We start from the raw sequence: 17346 nt of genomic DNA on the forward strand, positions 1-17346 counted from the left end.
CTGATGACAGAAGATTTGACAAGAAGAAGGTCATGTGCTATGAATGCAATGAGCCTGGACACTACAAGAATGAATGTCCAAATCTTCAGAAGGAAAATCCCAAGAAGAAGTTTCATAAGAAGAAAAGTCTTATGGCAACCTGGGATGAGTCAGAAGATGATTCAGACTCTGAAGATGAGCAGGCTAACTGTGCGCTGATGGCGACAGAAGATGACGGATCAGAATCTACATCAGAATCAGATTCTGAAGAGGTATTTTCTGAACTTACTAGAGATGAGTTAGTTTCCGGTCTAACTGAACTTCTGGAACTCAAGTCTCAGATTAGTCTCAAATACAAAAAGCTGAAAAAGCTATTTGAATTTGAAACAAAGAAGCTTGAGTTGGAGAATTCTGAATTAAAAGAAAAACTTTTAAAATTATCCAATAATGTTGGATCTCCTTCTGATTCAGAAAAATCCACTCCTAGTCTAAACCATATTCTGAAAGAATATGATTTAAGTTTCAGGAAGTTCTTATCTAGAAGTATTGGCAGAAGTCAGCTAGCTTCTATGATATATGCTGTGTCTGGAAACAAAAGAGTCGGCATTGGTTTTGAGGGTGAAACCCCATACAAACTTGAACCTGTTGATGAAATGAAATTCACATACAAGCCATTGTATGATCAGTTCAAGTATGGCCACTCCCATGATATTAGGCACACTTCACATGCTCAAAGTTTTCAAATAACACACACCAAAAAGCATGTGACACAACCTAGGAAATATCATGAAACTCACATTAAAAATTATCATGCTGTTCCTCCTATTGCTTACAATGTTAAATCCAAGTTCAATCAGAACTTGAGGAGAACTAACAAGAAAGGACCCAAGAAAATGTGGGTACCAAAGAAAAAGACTATTTCTTTTGCAGATTCTCTTGGTGACAAAGAAGATAAAAGTCAACATGACATGTCTCCTGGACTCAAGTTGGTCTCAACACTTGAAGGGAAGAAAGACTGTCTTCCAAGTTCTGGTACTTAAATCTGTTGAAGAAACTTTGTCTGAAGGAGATCAGAAAAAATAGTTTATCAGTCTTGAAATCATTTGTCTTGTTTGTTTCTCAAGCAATGGTGTTTCGTTCTTGATTATTCTAAATGCTCTAAATGCTACAGAATATACAAAATTGAAACATTGATTGTGGACGAATCAATAAACATCTGGTTTGATGATAAACTTGTTTCTGATGAAACAAAGAGCTTAAGAATTTCTGCAGATACAGTTTTGTCTTATCAGAAGCTGCAGAACAAAGAAGTGAACCTCCAGAAGCTGTGTATATCAGAAGTAATGGATCAGAAGATCATTCAGATTTATATCAGCACACTTCAGAAGGAGTGTTTCCAGAAGAGAAACTTGATCAGATCAGAAGCAGTGATCTGAATCTGAAGGCGTAAAGTCTATTCTGAAATTTACAACTGTCATCTATTATCTGATGGTGAACACGTGTCTGTACGGTTTGTACAAAGCGTGCAGTTGAAAAGACGCCAACCTAGGTAACTGTATTAAATCATTTCATTTACTGTGTTCTCTCTCTCCTAATGTCATTTCTCATTAAATGCATAATGATTTCTTTTTAAATCTTTTAAATAACCCGCTTCATCTTCATTCCCTCTCTTTCTCTCTTTCTCTCTCTTTTGTGCATTCACTTCGTTGCATTTCTCTTCAAACCCTAGTTTTCTGATTTGATCTCAAAGCATTATCATCATGAACTCATCCTCCTGTTCATCTTCCTCAAAAGAAAGACTTACTTCTTCACAAATCCTTCTACGAAATTATGAATATGCTCCTTTGAAAACCTGCTTGATACCCACGAAGGACTTGGAGGTTTTATGTGAAACTGCTGTGGACTTCAACAATCTTAAAGCGAATGGCTTTAAGTGTGATGCAAGAATCCTTGAGCAAGGATGGTCCAAGTATCTCAATAGATTGGTTGGTCCAATTTATCCTGATCTTGTGAAGGATTTCTGGGTACATGCAACGGTTACCCCAACGGCCATCATTTCATTCGTGCTAGGGCATGAAGTGGTTATCTCTGAAAAACTGATCAGGAAGCTATACAATCTGAATGATGAAGAAGGTTGGTCTGGTTTTTGATATACATCTGTTGATTGGTCAATAGTTGAAAAACAAATCTCTAAGTCTTCTGGGATTGACTCTAACAACACAGGCACCTTGAAGCCATTTTATAGAGTATGGGCTGAGATTATTCTGGGTTCTCTTCACCACAGAAAAAGGATGCTCTCCTCATCTTACATCAGTCCAGACCACAAGCACACTCTCTTCTGCATTGGCAAAAAGACTGAGATCAACATCTCTCACATTCTGTTTGAGAATCTGAAGACTTCAATCCTTGAGTCAAGAGAAGAGGAAAGGGCGAAGTACCCTCATCTTCCAAGAACGACTATTCCGTTTGGAAGAATGATTTCAGACATTATTACTGAAAGCAAAGTGCTGGACTCCATCAGGAAACTCAATGCATCCCATTTGCTTGGAGTAGTTCAAGGTCCCATTTTTAATGGTGTGGATTTGTTCAGATTAGAACTCATCAAAAATGTACCTTCTGTGTGCCCAAGTTTTCCTGACATTCTCTCAAGAAGAGTTGTTGCTGAAGGTTTTGCCTCCCTGTTTCAAGAAGAACTGCATCAGGTTATCAAGTCTTACCTGGAAGATTGTGTTAGGAAGCAATCAGATATTGATCCTGCTTGGATCCGTGGCAGATTACTTCCGTCCAAGGCTGATCTTCTGAAGAAGGATCAGAAGGAACTAAAGGCTAGGCTAAAAAGAAAAGCCCAAGAAGATGAGGCTGAGAAAGCCAAGAAGTTGAGGGTCACCTATGATCCTGACAAGGTGGACTCTGAAGAACGAAGAGATAAAAGGATCAGAGATTCCTTTCGCAGAACAAGATCTTCTTCTTCTGTACAAATCTCCAGAAAGGTTTTTACTCCACCTCCTTCTGTCCCTAAACCTTCTCCCAAATCACCTCCTTCTGAACCAAAAGTAAACTTCACATTACCAAATCCTTCTCCATCATCCTTCTCCTCTCCCATTCTAAACCCCACACCTTTAAGTATTCTTCTCCCAACTCCTTCTGATAAATCTTTCTCACCAATTCCCTTTACAAACACTCCATCCTCGTCTCAATCTATCATTTCTGATATTCCATCCTCATCAATCATTCTCTCAGATATCCCTTCTTCCTCATCCACCGTACCTCCACCTTCTATATCCCATCCCTTGCCTACCAGAAAATCCAAACCTTACTTTCTTCTCTACCCTGACTACAAATTCACCTTCAATCCGCCTGAACCTGAACCCTATACCTACCTGGAACTTTTCAGACATGAGGTGATTAGCAGTCTAGACCTTCTGAAGGATGGATTCCTAAATGGTCTGGATGATGTTTCTACAAGAAATCTCTGGAGAAGATTTCGCAAGGATTTTCAAGTAGAAGCAATGGGAGTACAGAAAAGACTAGTGGCTGCTGCCCCTGGTTACCCTGGTTACCTTCTGGAGGAAGATAATGGTATATACTACCATCCTCTCAGAAATTGTGTTGCTGCTGAGGAGAAGCCCTTTGTGGATGAATTGGAAGTATTAAGACTGGCCGCTGAAATGGAAGCAAATCCATGCAGGGATATGGTTATCTTTATTCCTCAATACCCTGTTCTGCTAGGAGACTTCAAGACTCTCTTTGACTATCTGAGGGAAAACCCGTCTGCGAAAGACCCAAGCTTGGTCATTCCAGAAGTTGTTGACCCACCAGAAGTTGAAGGTCCTTCTGCTCCAAGGAATCTAGCTGCCATTCTTCAGGCACTTGAGAATGGAGAATCTGAAATTCCTGCTGCAGAATATGGAGATGCTTCTATGCAAGAAGCAGATGCTGAAGATCATGTTGCCAAAACTGTTCCTGTTGAGGAAATCCCTGCAAATGATCTATCTATGGAAGCTGCAGATCAACATGCTATTCCTGTGGTTGAAAGCGGTGAAGCTTCTTCTGATGAATCTTCTCGTCTTGCAAGGACTCTGGAAGAAATTCAGAAAAGACAGGATGAGCAAAGCTCACTCAATGCTGAGTATAGTGCTTTCATGGTGAGGCAAGAAGGACACAACAATATGGTTCAAGAGATGCTGACCAAGATCTTGTCAAGACTAGGACCATCTTAGATTGAGTCTGTGTTGTTTCTTTCTTTTCGTTGCATCTGTCTTTGTGCATCTGATCTTTCTTATCTTCATGTACTTCTGTACCTGCTGTTTGAACTTAAATGCAATCATCTTCTTCCTCCGTGTGTTTCGTCTTGTTTGTCTCTGAATCTTTTTTGCTTTTTGATGATATGACAAAAAGGGGGAGAAGATAAATGATAAATGATTTGATTAATCTATCAGTTGCTGGGTAAAGCTCCCACACATTCACTAACAAGAACTGCAAGTTCTATATGGTTTAAGTGTTTTGCAGGTATAAAGAAGTGAAGAAAATCTTCAAAGCAAACACAAGAAGCAAAACCATGGAAACTGAAGCAAGTTGAGTGCTGTCAAGCTTCAGAGATCAGAAGCAAGAAAGAAGAATGAATCAGAAGCACTGATAATAGAATTTGATCCATATTTGTCTATTTGATTTGACAAAATTCTATTTGCTCTGATACACTATTTGCTCTGATACATATAATGTTATGGCTCTGATACATATAATGTGTTCAAACATATATTCTATGTTCTAACTCGTTCATGCTGACTTTTGTCGTTTAGTTTTTGTTCTGTAACATTTCAGGATGTAGAGATGCTCAGATGATGCTCTGGTACATTCAACAATGTTCTGATACAAATCTAGCATGAAGTGATGTTGGTAGAAATTCAAAGCTCTGAAGCTATCCGAGGGAAGCAGAAATCAGAAGCTGCGAATGTTCTAAAGATCCAGAAAACTCAAGCTCTGAAGCTGTCCTAAATGGAAGCAGAAATCAGAAGCTATGAATGTTCAGAAGATCAAAGAAATTCAAGTTCTGAAGCTGTCCTAGATGGAAGCAGAAGTCAGAAGCTGTGAATGTTCAGAAGATCAAAGAAATTCAAGTTCTGAAGCTGTCCTAGATGGAAGCAGGAATCAGAAGCTGTGAGTGTTCTAGGGATCTAAGGAAATTCTAGTTCTGAAGTTGTCCTATGGAAGCAGAAGTCAGAAGCTATGAATTCTCTAAAGACAGAAGCTTATATGATCGTCTCTACCGAAATAATCAGGGAAGTCTTTTATTAAAGTTCTTCGAGTATTTATTTCAGGGGGAGATTATTTATCTCAGGGGGAGATTGTTAATCTCAGGGGGAGACATATTCATATGCTTATGCTATAGCTGTGTAATTTGTCTTTCGCCGTCTGTTCTTTCTGATCGCAAATTCATATCATTTATATATGTTTTTGTCATCATCAAAAAGGGGGAGATTGTTAGAACAAGATTTGTTCTGATCAATTATCTTAGTTTTGATGATAACAATAATATGAATTTTGCTTAAGATTATATGGTACTCTAATCCAATGCAATTTCCTTTTCAGGAAATATATATAGAGTACGCATAATTCAGCGCTCAGAAGCTTTGTCTCAAAGGGTTCAGCATGCAACATCAGAACATGGTCTGGCAAGACATCAGAAGATGGTCGAAGCAGAATCAGAACATGGGTCTATGGAAGCATCCGAAGAACAAGAGAACAGAAGCACTGAAGTTCTGATGGTATCACGCTCAGAAGCACTTCAAGGTCAGAAGATCAGAAGATGCTATGCACCAAGCTGTTTGACTCTGATGATATTCAAACGTTGTATTCACAAACATCAGATCAGAAGGAAGTACAAGTGGCAGGCTACGCTGACTGACAAAAGGAACGTTAAAAGCTACTAAAGGCTACGTCAGTAGACACAGCGTGAACAAGGCTCGAGGTAGTTGACAAAAGCGTATAACATTAAATGCGATGCTGTACGGAACACGCAAAGCATTAAATGCATTCAACGGTCATCTTCTCCAACGCCTATAAATATGAAGTTCTGATGAGAAGCAAGGTTAACTATTCTGCACCAAAACAACTCATATTCAACTTGCTGAAACTCTGTTCAAATCTAAACTCAGAATCTTCATCTTCATCAAAGCTCACTACATTGCTGTTGTAATATATTAGTGAGATTAAGCTTAAACGTTAAGAGAAATATCACAGTTTGTGATTATCGCTTTTAAGAAGCATTTGTAATACTCTTAGAATTACATTAAGTTGTAAGGAACTAGAGTGATCGTGTGGATCAGAATACTCTAGGAAGTCTTAGGAGTGAACTAAGCAGATTGTAACTAGAGTGATCGTGTGGATCAGTAGACTCTAGAAAAGTCTTAGAGGGTATCTAAGCAGTGTTCCTGGAGTGATCAGTGTGTGATCAGAAGACTCTGGAAGACTTAGTTGCTGACTAAGTGGAAAACCATTGTAATCCGTGCGATTAGTGGATTAAATCCTCAGTTGAGGTAAATCATCTCTGCGGGGGTGGACTGGAGTAGTTTAGTTAACAACGAACCAGGATAAAAATAACTGTGCAATTTATTTTTATCTGTCAAGTTTTTAAAACTACACTTATTCAAACCCCCCCTTTCTAAGTGTTTTTCTATCCTTCACCATTTGCTAAGTATTTGATCTTATAAACCCATCAACAATCAATTGGTGTGATTTTTGATGGAAAATCCACAAGCTTCCATGCATATGTTTGCTCAAGAGAATAAATTTCAGGTTGCATAATTTTTATTCCAACATTCATGTTTGGATGCCACAATATAAGTTTTAGGTTCAATGTTAGACACTAGAGACAAAGAGTAATGTGAATGTAATGGATACAATTTATGATTTGAAATGCAATTGGAGATGGCATAAAGAATACCTTGAGATGATTGTTTTGGAGTATCATTAAAATTACATTCATAGTCTTGCAAATATGAGGCAGAGTTTGAAGATTACCTTGAGATGCTTGTTTTGGAGTAGCATTTGAAGATTTTTTAAGTGAATGTTTGGGATTGGGTGTGTTTGTTTGAAGACGAAGACGAGGGAGAGTTTGAGTGGGGTGAGTTGTGGTTGAATGTTTTTTGTAGGTATGGAAATTGGGGGATCAAAGTTGATGCTATAATTCTGTTAAGTCGGGTTCAAGAACTATGTCCTTATGTATGTCTGGCTAAAGTTTGTCTAGTTCGTATGTGTCAAGTACTGAGGGAACGTAAGTCTACGTTGTAGTTGAAGAATCATTAGATTATTTGTAAGGACTGATATGTTCATGGAAGGAAACATTCCTAGATAAAAATAGTTCATGGTTATGTTGGAACAAGATTTGGTTATGCATTCAATCTTTAAGTTTTGATGATAACAATACATATATTTGTATGAAACAATTTGTACTCTAATAGTTTCTTAAGTATGAAGATTCACTATTTTGGTTGATTAGGATTCTTGTCCAGATAATCATCAGAATCAGCGTCATCACACATCAGAAGAACTATTCATCTCAACTCTGAAGAGACGTCAACAGTTTTGAAGAATGTTGAACAACTCATCAAAAAAGGATCTACAAATGTTCTGAAGCAAAGCAACTATTCATATACAAGAATTTAGTTCAGAGATGCTTGTTGCTTCCTATTCAGAAATCAGAATGCATTATTCAGATAGGTTGTTTCTCTTGATTCTAAAGACCTCTTTCTGTATCTAAAGGATTCTCCATCTTGGAATGTCTACTTTACTTGATCTCCTTACTGCATGCTCTACTTCAGATAAGAAGTGCATCACAACTAAAGGACGGTCATCAACTTGCAAAAGAAGCAACATGGTACAAAAGTGCATAACCTTTTCCACTTTTGCAGGACGTATTGTACGATTCCGCCGTTTGTGTGCTCACTATTCCCCAATACTTTTTGGAGCCATTGCATCTTGAAAAGCGTCGTCTTGTCCTCTTTCAACGGTCATATAATCATGGGACTATATATATGAGACACACTCTTTTGAAGAAGATGTTGAACTACAACGCTATTTAAGCTATATTTTTAAACTCAGCAAATAAACTTCAAAGAGAAAAAGAGAGAAAGAAAGTTCTTAGAGAAACTGTACTAAACACTCCATTGTGAGAAATCTAGTTTCTAAGAATGTGTAAGAACACAAGAGTTGTTGCTCATAATTGTGTTAACACTTGAGCTAAACTGTTGATGTTTCAATCTGCTTTTTAGAAGCAATATCTTGTAAACATTTCATTTGTAAATCTGTTGAGATTTGTTTTCCTCAAGTGACTAGGTTGTTAGTCTGTATACTTGAGAGGGCTAAGGTGTCTTTCTAAACTCTTAAAGGTTATTTGTAATCTTTAAAGGTTAGTGGATTAAGTCCTTTTCTAAGGAGAAATCGCCTTGGCGGGTGGACATGATTAGTCTTTTCTAAGGTGAACCTGGATAACTGAAAGTGTTGTTTTTATCTTTCCTTAAACTATCTCTTTAACTTTTGAAAACCTTTTTTAAAAGAATAATTTTTTTTTTAGAAAACTCAATTCAAACCCCTATTTCTTGCGTTTTTCTCAACCTTCAGGTTATGCTTGTCAAGTAATACATATCCTTTTATGCTTGGTTTGTATCCCAAGAATATACATTTCCTTGACTTTTGGTCAAGTTTAGTTCTGTGAGCTTTGAGAGTTGAGGCATAGCCTAATGAACCGATGACTCTAAATGAATCAATATCAGGTATCATGTTATGCATAAATTTGTACAACTATTTGTGGTGGATAATAGGGGTAGGAACTTTGTTTATAATGAATGTGGCGCATTGAATGGTATAGTACTCATATTGTTTAGCAAATTTGGACTGATAAAGAAGGGTCCTGCCAACATTTAGAAGATGTTCTTATAAGATTAAGTTAGGCCTAAGTACATTTCTTAATATGGTATCAAGGCTTGTTTTAAGATTTAGTAGACCACCTTCTCTCAGGTTTCCGCTATTGAACCATCCACCATATATTTTCATGCTTCTTATGTCCAATTCTAAGCGGGAGGAAGTGTTAAGAGTCTCACATCAAACAATATATGGCATGAACATGTGCTTATAATTGTGGACAATCCTCACCCTACAAGTCGGTTTTGTTGGGTTGATTTAAGCCCAACCACATTTGGTGTTTAGTTCGTGCAAAGTGCATTGATGATTAGAAAAACTAGTTGAGCATTTCAAAGATTGACAAATTTTAGAAATGGAAAAAAGATTACGACAAAATATAGTGCATATAAGACATGAGTGAGATTAGGGTGGCAAAACATGTTGGGCCCGTATATTTAACTCGCCATTTGTCTTGATAATTACTAAATAATGAAACTTTAATTTTATTTGGATTGCTTATTTTTTAGACGCTTCCATTGATAAAGTTATTGATTGTGATGTTGTTGTACTTCATGATATATTGCTTGTTTTCATCTTGTATGTGATGTTAAAATTTGTCGGCCTCTTTATTAATGATTAGTGATTTTGTAAAGGCTTAAATGCACTTTTGGTCCCTGTAACTTAGCGAGTTTTTGATTATCGTCCCTGTAAGTTATTTTTTTTGGTTTGAGTCTCTATATCTTACTTTTTTCTTGAGGTTTAGTCCCTAAAGCCAAAATCCGTAGGAAAATCTGCAGGGTTCCTGCGGATTTTTCTACGAAATTTCCTGCGGATTTTGATTTTAGGGATTAAAACGAACGCGAAAGTGAAATATAGGGACTCAGACCATAAAAAAAAAACTTACAGAGACGTAAATCAAAAACTCGCTAACTTACAGAGACCAAAAGTGCATTTAAGCCTTTTGTAAATTATATTGTAAATCAAATTGTAAAAATAAAGGCGGACTGGCCCGCCAAACCACAACTCATTAATAAACAGGCCGAGTTTAACTTTTGAGCTTGGACGTCCAAATTGGTCTGTCCTGCCCCGCCCCGCTTTTAAATGAGCTTAAAACAGATAGACCTAAATAGAATGGACCGTCCGCTTTGCCACCTTGAGTGAGGTAAAGGATAGATGAAAAAAATGATGGTATGAGCAATTTATACTATCACTACAAGAAAAATGGTCTACGGCCACGCCAAATTGTTCCACGGCTCAAAAACTGTGGCTACATATATGCTTTGGCCTGGATTTTTAAACCGTAGAAATATGTTTTGAAATATTAAATCTGGAGTGTGAATATGTGGTATTTTCTTCAACTACCACGGTTACAAAAAAAAATTAAATAAGCCGCCCAAACCAAAAAGTTTCCCTCTAAAATAAAAATAAAATAATGAATGGCGCAAAACAAAATTTGATAAGCCGCTCAAACCATTTTTTTCCTAAACCTAATTTCTTTCTAAACCTCATCAACCCCTTTCTTCTTCTTTCTATCAGCCGCCAAAACTCAACAACCACCAAAACTCTCACGTCTCCTCATTCGATCGACTCAACCCTCGTCTCTCATTCTCTCACATCTCCATTTCTGAACGGTGGTTAGACTCATTCAACCATCTTCTTCATTCAATCTCACAACCATGAATACAGGCCAGCTTCGTCGTCTTCTTCTCGTCTTCGTAACTTCCGGCGCCGCTAGATAACCACCACCATCACCGCCTTCGCTTGAATCAAAGGTCTCGGAACACCAATCACATCCGAAGTACATCATTCCTCCATTTCAACCGCGATTTTGATTCTTAACACAAAACCCTAGGTTCTTTACGGACAGAATTGAACATTCACCGTCACAAATTGAGCTCAATTCCTTGGGGGTTCGATTCACCATAGCATAAGCTTCGTGTTGGTGACAAGAACTAAGCAAAGCGGTGAAGTAAAGAATGAGTTCGGCAGTTACCTATCAGAGATTAACAAATGCAATTTCGACAACGACGAAGAGAAAAAGAAAACCAGATGCTCCGCCTTTCAGGTATGCTTCTCCAATCTTGTCTTTCTACGACGTTACTCGTTTTTTTACGCCCAAATCCAAATCGTCTTCACCTGTTTCTTCTTCTAACGATTTCAACATTGTTGCAGGGTAAACCAAGAGATAACACACAGAGATGATGTAACTTTTTGGCTGATACTTTGTCAATAGGTTTATGAATACTAGAACATAGATGTGAGCTCATCCCAATTGATGCCAATTTATCATTTCCTTAGTCCTGAACCGTGTTGTCAATGCAGGTTTCATAGGAGATGACAAGGAGACTTTTGAGACATTTGAATCTATGGAGTTTGGACTACTCTTTTTCTAGAGGAACTGCTCATTTACTTGCAAAGATCTTGACTATCAACAAACTCTAAGGTACATGGTTTCATTCGTGATTGAGTTTTACACCGTTTATTGTCACCACATGTTTGGTTGAACACTGGTGGTTTCCTTGACAGGGGTACAACTTGCTGTTAACAACCATGCGTGGTGATTTTACTGTGTTTCATTTCCAGTCAAATTATCTGGCTTTGCTTTCAGTGCCAACGGGTGGGTTCAATCCTATGGATCCCACTATGTCAAACAAGCAATTATCTATGGTGATGTGAGTCGTCCCAAGCCAATGACTGTTTTCTGGTCTTCGACAGCTCAAAGTTTGACAAAGCGACCTATGAAGGGAATGCTTACTGGCCCTGTTACAATTCTGAACTGGTCCTTTGTTAGAGATGACCAACCTTGGTATGCAAAAGCACCTTATAAATGATGATCATTTTGTAGTATATCAGTTTCATTTAACATTGACTATTTGTTATTAGATTTGAGACTTGCTACCAGATTGCGTTGGCTATAAAGGATGAGGTTGAGGATCTTGAGAAAGCTAGCATTACTGTCATCCAAATCGACGAGGCTGCTTTAAGAGAAGGTTTGCCTCTAAGGAAATCTGAGGAGGCTTTCTATCTAAACTGGGCAGTTCACTCATTTAGGATTACAAACTGTGGTGTGCAAGACACTACCCAGGTTCAACTTCACTTCACGGGCTCTAATCTTCATTAATGATTATTATGCAGTTTATTTACTAAGCTTGTATTAATTCTAACAACATTTCTACAAGAGGATTACAACAAGTGTCAAAATTGTGGAAAGTTCAGTCCAAAAATCACTGAACCATTCTTCGGATGGTTTCACATAGTAAATTATTGGTTTCTCTCCTTGATGGATTCTATTTTTCAGAAATTGGTAATTTTTCTTCTTTTTCATGTTATTTCTCCATATTTGCTATTTGGTTGATGGTTCTAGGAAGCTCTATCGGATTCTCAAGCCAGACAAAATGATATTAAAGAAAGCGGTGCATCCTTTGCAAGTGAAAGAAGTAGAATATTATCTAATAAGCTTATTGAGAAGACTTCACTTTCTGGATCTTTGCTACCCTCCATGGTTAGTTTCTTGTAAATATTGGCTTACTGTATTTATAATAACTCCTTTTGTGTTTCAACTTTCAAGTTGAAGTGTATATATAGAGCAAATCTTTTAATTCTCTATTCAAATTATAGGTTATGGAAATTCTACAGTTTTTGTGGGAGAATGAATCTAAGCTGTGCTCGTAGATCAGTGACGTTCAAAATCAAGGTTTTGGAAAGAAAGTCAGTCACTCAATTTTCTTTCTGGAAAACATTTTCGTTGCACCAATCAAATTCCGTCCCCAACCGAAAATAGGTGATAATGTAAGTGCGACTAAAAGGAGTTGTTGCATAATATAGAATATTGTTTTGTATTCATTGCATGTTGAAAAATATATGGTCACTGTCTTTTTAGGAGGTTCATCATCCTCAAACTTATATGTTGAATAAGGTTTTAGAGTCCATACAATCTGAAAATGTATCTTTTATCAGCATTTCAGTACTAATTAGTTTATTACTGTAGTGAGCTTATAGTTATTAAGCAAAAGATTTCGTAGTCTACAACTCCCTTTCTGAAATTGTGATGCTCTCTATTCCATAATAGTTTGGAAGATTTGTTTAGTCTCTTGTCTTTCTTGGGTGTTGAACCATGGTGCATCTGGCAGTGGTATGTAAAATATTGGGCTAACTTGTAGCTATTGTAAATTTGATCATTGGTCAAGGGAATTTTGAGGACAGTGATGTTAAGAAGAACCAAGGACACAAAGGATAAAGAAGGATGGTAGGCATTCTCACTTCACGTGAATTGTCTCTTTCAATATGCATGAATAACTTTATTTATAATGATCTATGTTTTTTCAGGCCTATACTTGTCCTGCCTCCAACTGATATTCAATTGATTGAGTGTGAACAGTCAGAATCTGAACGGGACTTCTACGATGCTCTCTTCCTGAGATCTAAAGTAAGTTGTGTCCATAGCTTGCTATCTGTAAATATTTGAGTAGCAACCTTTTTCACCTCTCAAATATTAGTTTAGTCCCTAATTTCATTCATGATAATTATAAAATAGGAACAGTAATATGATTAGATACACAATGGATAGTTACGACCTCTCCAAAACAGGTAGACATGGAGGAGAAAGTGATTATGACAGTCAAGATTATTATTATTGTTTGTAGGTCAAAGGTGCCATGCTATGGGGGACTGATGTGTATCTTATTAACTATGTTCTATAACTTTATATATATTTATATATATATATATATATATATATATATATATATATATATATATATATATAGCACTGTGCTTGATATATTGATATATGTTATTCCTTTCAACAGTTTGATGTTAAGGGAACATTGTTGTGTAAGTGTTGTTGATAGCAGCACACAGACATTGCTACTAGTGAAGGAGCCTTTGGATCTCATACGACTCAGTCTCGATGAACGTATCTATGTCAAACTCCATTCTGACAGAGAGCTTCGTGGCAAGCTTCATGTAATTTATTCTTTTTCTTTTTATCTCTCGTTTCTTATTACACATTTTTAGTAGCTGTTTTTCAATTTGATCTTCGATTTGGAGGCTTATGATCAGCATCTTAATATGATTATTGGTGATGTTGAAGAAATTGTTACCACTGTTGAAATTGATGATGAGACATATGAAGAAATTGTTAGGGTAAGCACTTTTTATTTACTCAATTCTTAGGATAGTTTTCTTGATCAACATACAGGTGGCACAAAGATTGAAACAACAAGGCCACATGGCTGATTGACATTGATTACTATTTGTTACAACAGGTGCTTTGTAGTTTAGTTTAGTACCTATTTTATAAATAACAGTTTTTTATATCAACTATTCTTTTTCATTGGCATTTGCAGTTTCAACAGAAATCAAGTGAAGCTTTAAAGGATGATCCTACAAGCTCACTCTTGATACCTTGCATCTTAGGAGATGAGATATATTTGGCAATGAAGAAAATAATAGGTCTTGTGTCCTCCTGATACATACATAAGTAATTAGGCTTGTTCCATACCATAAATCTATGGTTTTTATGCTAAGATTGAATAGCACTTGAAAATAGCTAGGCTTTATCTTGCTGGTTTCATGTTTCTAATATGTTAGCTTGAAATGCCCCACATTTTTTATTCATGTATATGTGTAACTAACTTCCGTTATATGTACTGGTAAAAAAGTTTAATGCATATAAATATGTGTTATGGTTATTTGCTAATGCTTAAACTGTGATATTGCTTTCCATATCCACTTACTCAAAATAGCCCTATTAAATATATATATATATATATATATATATATATATATATATATATATATATATATATATATATATATATATATATATATATATATATATATATATATATATATATATATATATATATATATATATATATATATAACGATACAGAAATAAACTGTGGCTAGATAAATGGTTTAGAATGCATAACATTTAACAACGGTTTTAAATAGGTGGTCATAACCAAACCGTGGCTATATCTTGAACTAATACTGTGTCGTAAACGTTAAAATGAAACCGTGGCTTTACCATATAGCCACAGTTTTTAAGTCATGGCAAGTACAAACCGCGGCCTTAATCAAGCTACCTAAACCGTGGCCTAAAAAAACCACGGTTGTAAAAAAGGCGTGGTCTATACCAAAAAACCGTGGACTTTACTTTAGGCCACGGCCGTATACTCCACAGTTGGATTTCCGTGGCCAAACCGTGGCCTCAGCGTTACGCCACGGTTATTTTGCATATAGCCTCGGTTTTCTGGGCGTGGCAGGAGGCCTTTTTTCCTGTAGTGTATAACGCAATTACCATTGGATAAGGTGACCTTGGTTGGATTGATCTTATAATAAGAAGTAAATAAAGTTAATGAGGAACATACATGGTCATTGGCTCTTGAATCCAGGATCCATGACAATTAAAGACTGAAAGTTGGAATTGAAAATGGTGTTGCACATGGTATTTGATGAAGATTTAACAAATGGATGGCTTGTAGTAAGGTGATTGGTAGTAGAAACTTGATTTGATGCATTCAAACTTGACTCTTGGAGTAAGGTATGTCATTGATCATATTGAGCTTGAGAGGTGGGTACAATGTTGTTTTCAAAAGAAGCAACCACAGTTTCATTCAATTGTTGAATCACACTAAATTGATAGCTATAATTTTTCTTACTTGTTTGGGAAGTTACTTCCAGTTTAACTAAAGTCACATATGTTTTACTATATTAATTTTGTTGATTTGACTTTTTTTCGAGTTTATATATTTTTTCCATAAAAAAAAAGGTTATTGATCATTTACTTTTTATTCTCATGGAATATTTAAAAACAAATGTTTAAATTATTTGGAGTTTGGTGATATACAAATACTTTTAGATAAATATAATTTTAAATTTTAATTTATTTATCAATAAATTAATTTTAAAACATACGAATTACTAAATTTACTACTTCAAGTGTAAGTCTACTGTAAAAACTAATTATATAATATGTTTAGTGATCAAGTGTAACAACTATTGGAATAACAAATTGTATACTATGTTTAGTGAAAACTCCAAGCATATGTCAACACTAAACTATATTTACTATATTTACGTAATACTATGTTTAGTGTGAAAACTCCAAACATAAGTCAACACAAAACTATATTTAACTATCAAAAAGTAAGTGAAGACACAATGTACTTTTTCAAAATGTACTTCGATCTACTCTCTTTTCCTAACGGTTGGAGGACTTTTTTTTTTTTTTATCTATATAAATGACAAAATAAAAGTTACAAATAATAGTAAAAAAAATGTTAACTAATAAGTAAAAAAAGTATAATCATATGATGAAAGAAAAATATTTTTGATATATTAAGGAGTGGGTTCAAACTCGTAATAACAATTAGGGTGGAAATTAATTTGACCCTAATTTGAAAAGATAAAAGTTAAATATAAAAATTGAAAAAATAAAAGTTAAATAATTTTAAAGTTTATGTAAGAAAATAGGTCGAACTTCATGCCATTAACATATATTTTTATATTTATAAAATCAATCTATTTAAGATAATAAAAATATTATTTTTGTTTAACTATTTTTATTATTATTTTAGATTTTGTCATTTTAAATTTGTTAACATTTTCATCAATTCATGCTCATTAAAAATTATGTCTTACGTATTGAAATTTATTATTATAAATAAAATTAAAAATATATATATGAGTCAAAATACATTATTACCCAACAACATTTTCTCTTTTGTGTTTTTCTTGGTGTTAAAAAGTAGGATAAGTGGATCTTCCAATACTTTGACATTCAAGGCAGTGACTGAATAAGAAAAGGAGGAATGCTTTAGGTTTTAAAAAGTGTACCTTGATTTTAATATTTTATCCTTTTTATAGGAATATTATAGGGGTTTTGGGCATCCAAAACATTATTTTCATGACATGTTTCATAATACTACTCATTATGTTATCTAACAGCATCCTGTTGATCATGCATTGTGATTTGGTGTATTGTTAAGAAGAAACTTGGTATGTTCCCAATGTCATATTCTCCTTCTATCTTTAGACTGTTTTTCCCGGTGTTTAAAAACCGGACCAGATCGGCCGGTCGGACTGATCGAACCGGGAACCAGCCAGGTAATCGGTCTGGTTCAATTGATGAATCAGATTTGTCATTGAACCAATGTGATCCGGTCAAAACCGGTGTAAACCGCTAAAACTAGAAAAATCAGCGGTTTTCATGAACCGGTGGTTTAATTGTATTTTAACAAAAAAATTATTTAAAAAATTAAAACGACACCATTTTGTTTATTTTATTGAAATAAATAAATAAAAATAGAAGAACTTAAATAAAAATAAAAAATATAAATAACGATGTTGCGGACGGTTGACGTTGTTGCATATGATTTTCATATTGAAGAAAGAGATCCCAATATTTAAACAATTTTTCTTCCTTTAATTTAAATTTAGTAGACGATGAAATTATTTGGT

At 35.4% G+C, this 17346-nt stretch overlaps 2 long non-coding RNA genes across 4 annotated transcripts; both read left to right on the forward strand.

Annotated features, from left to right (window-relative positions):
* Positions 1-10401: 10401 nt before the first annotated feature.
* Positions 10402-12174, forward strand: LOC131606488 (uncharacterized). 2 transcript variants are annotated; one of them, XR_009284848.1, is made up of 4 exons: positions 10402-10942; positions 11050-11320; positions 11404-11683; positions 11761-12174. It is a non-coding gene; the product is annotated as an uncharacterized LOC131606488 (long non-coding RNA). The 2 variants fall into 2 exon arrangements; XR_009284847.1 differs by having other exon boundaries at positions 10403-10942; positions 11050-11683.
* A 1552-nt stretch (positions 12175-13726) lies between these two features.
* Positions 13727-14522, forward strand: LOC131606489 (uncharacterized). 2 transcript variants are annotated; one of them, XR_009284850.1, is made up of 3 exons: positions 13727-13842; positions 14078-14144; positions 14226-14522. It is a non-coding gene; the product is annotated as an uncharacterized LOC131606489 (long non-coding RNA). The 2 variants fall into 2 exon arrangements; XR_009284849.1 differs by lacking the exon at positions 13727-13842 and having other exon boundaries at positions 13889-14144.
* The last annotated feature ends 2824 nt before the right edge of the window (positions 14523-17346 follow it).

Source organism: Vicia villosa, linkage group LG5 (genome assembly GCF_029867415.1).
Source record: "Vicia villosa cultivar HV-30 ecotype Madison, WI linkage group LG5, Vvil1.0, whole genome shotgun sequence".
NCBI lineage: Eukaryota > Viridiplantae > Streptophyta > Magnoliopsida > Fabales > Fabaceae > Vicia > Vicia villosa.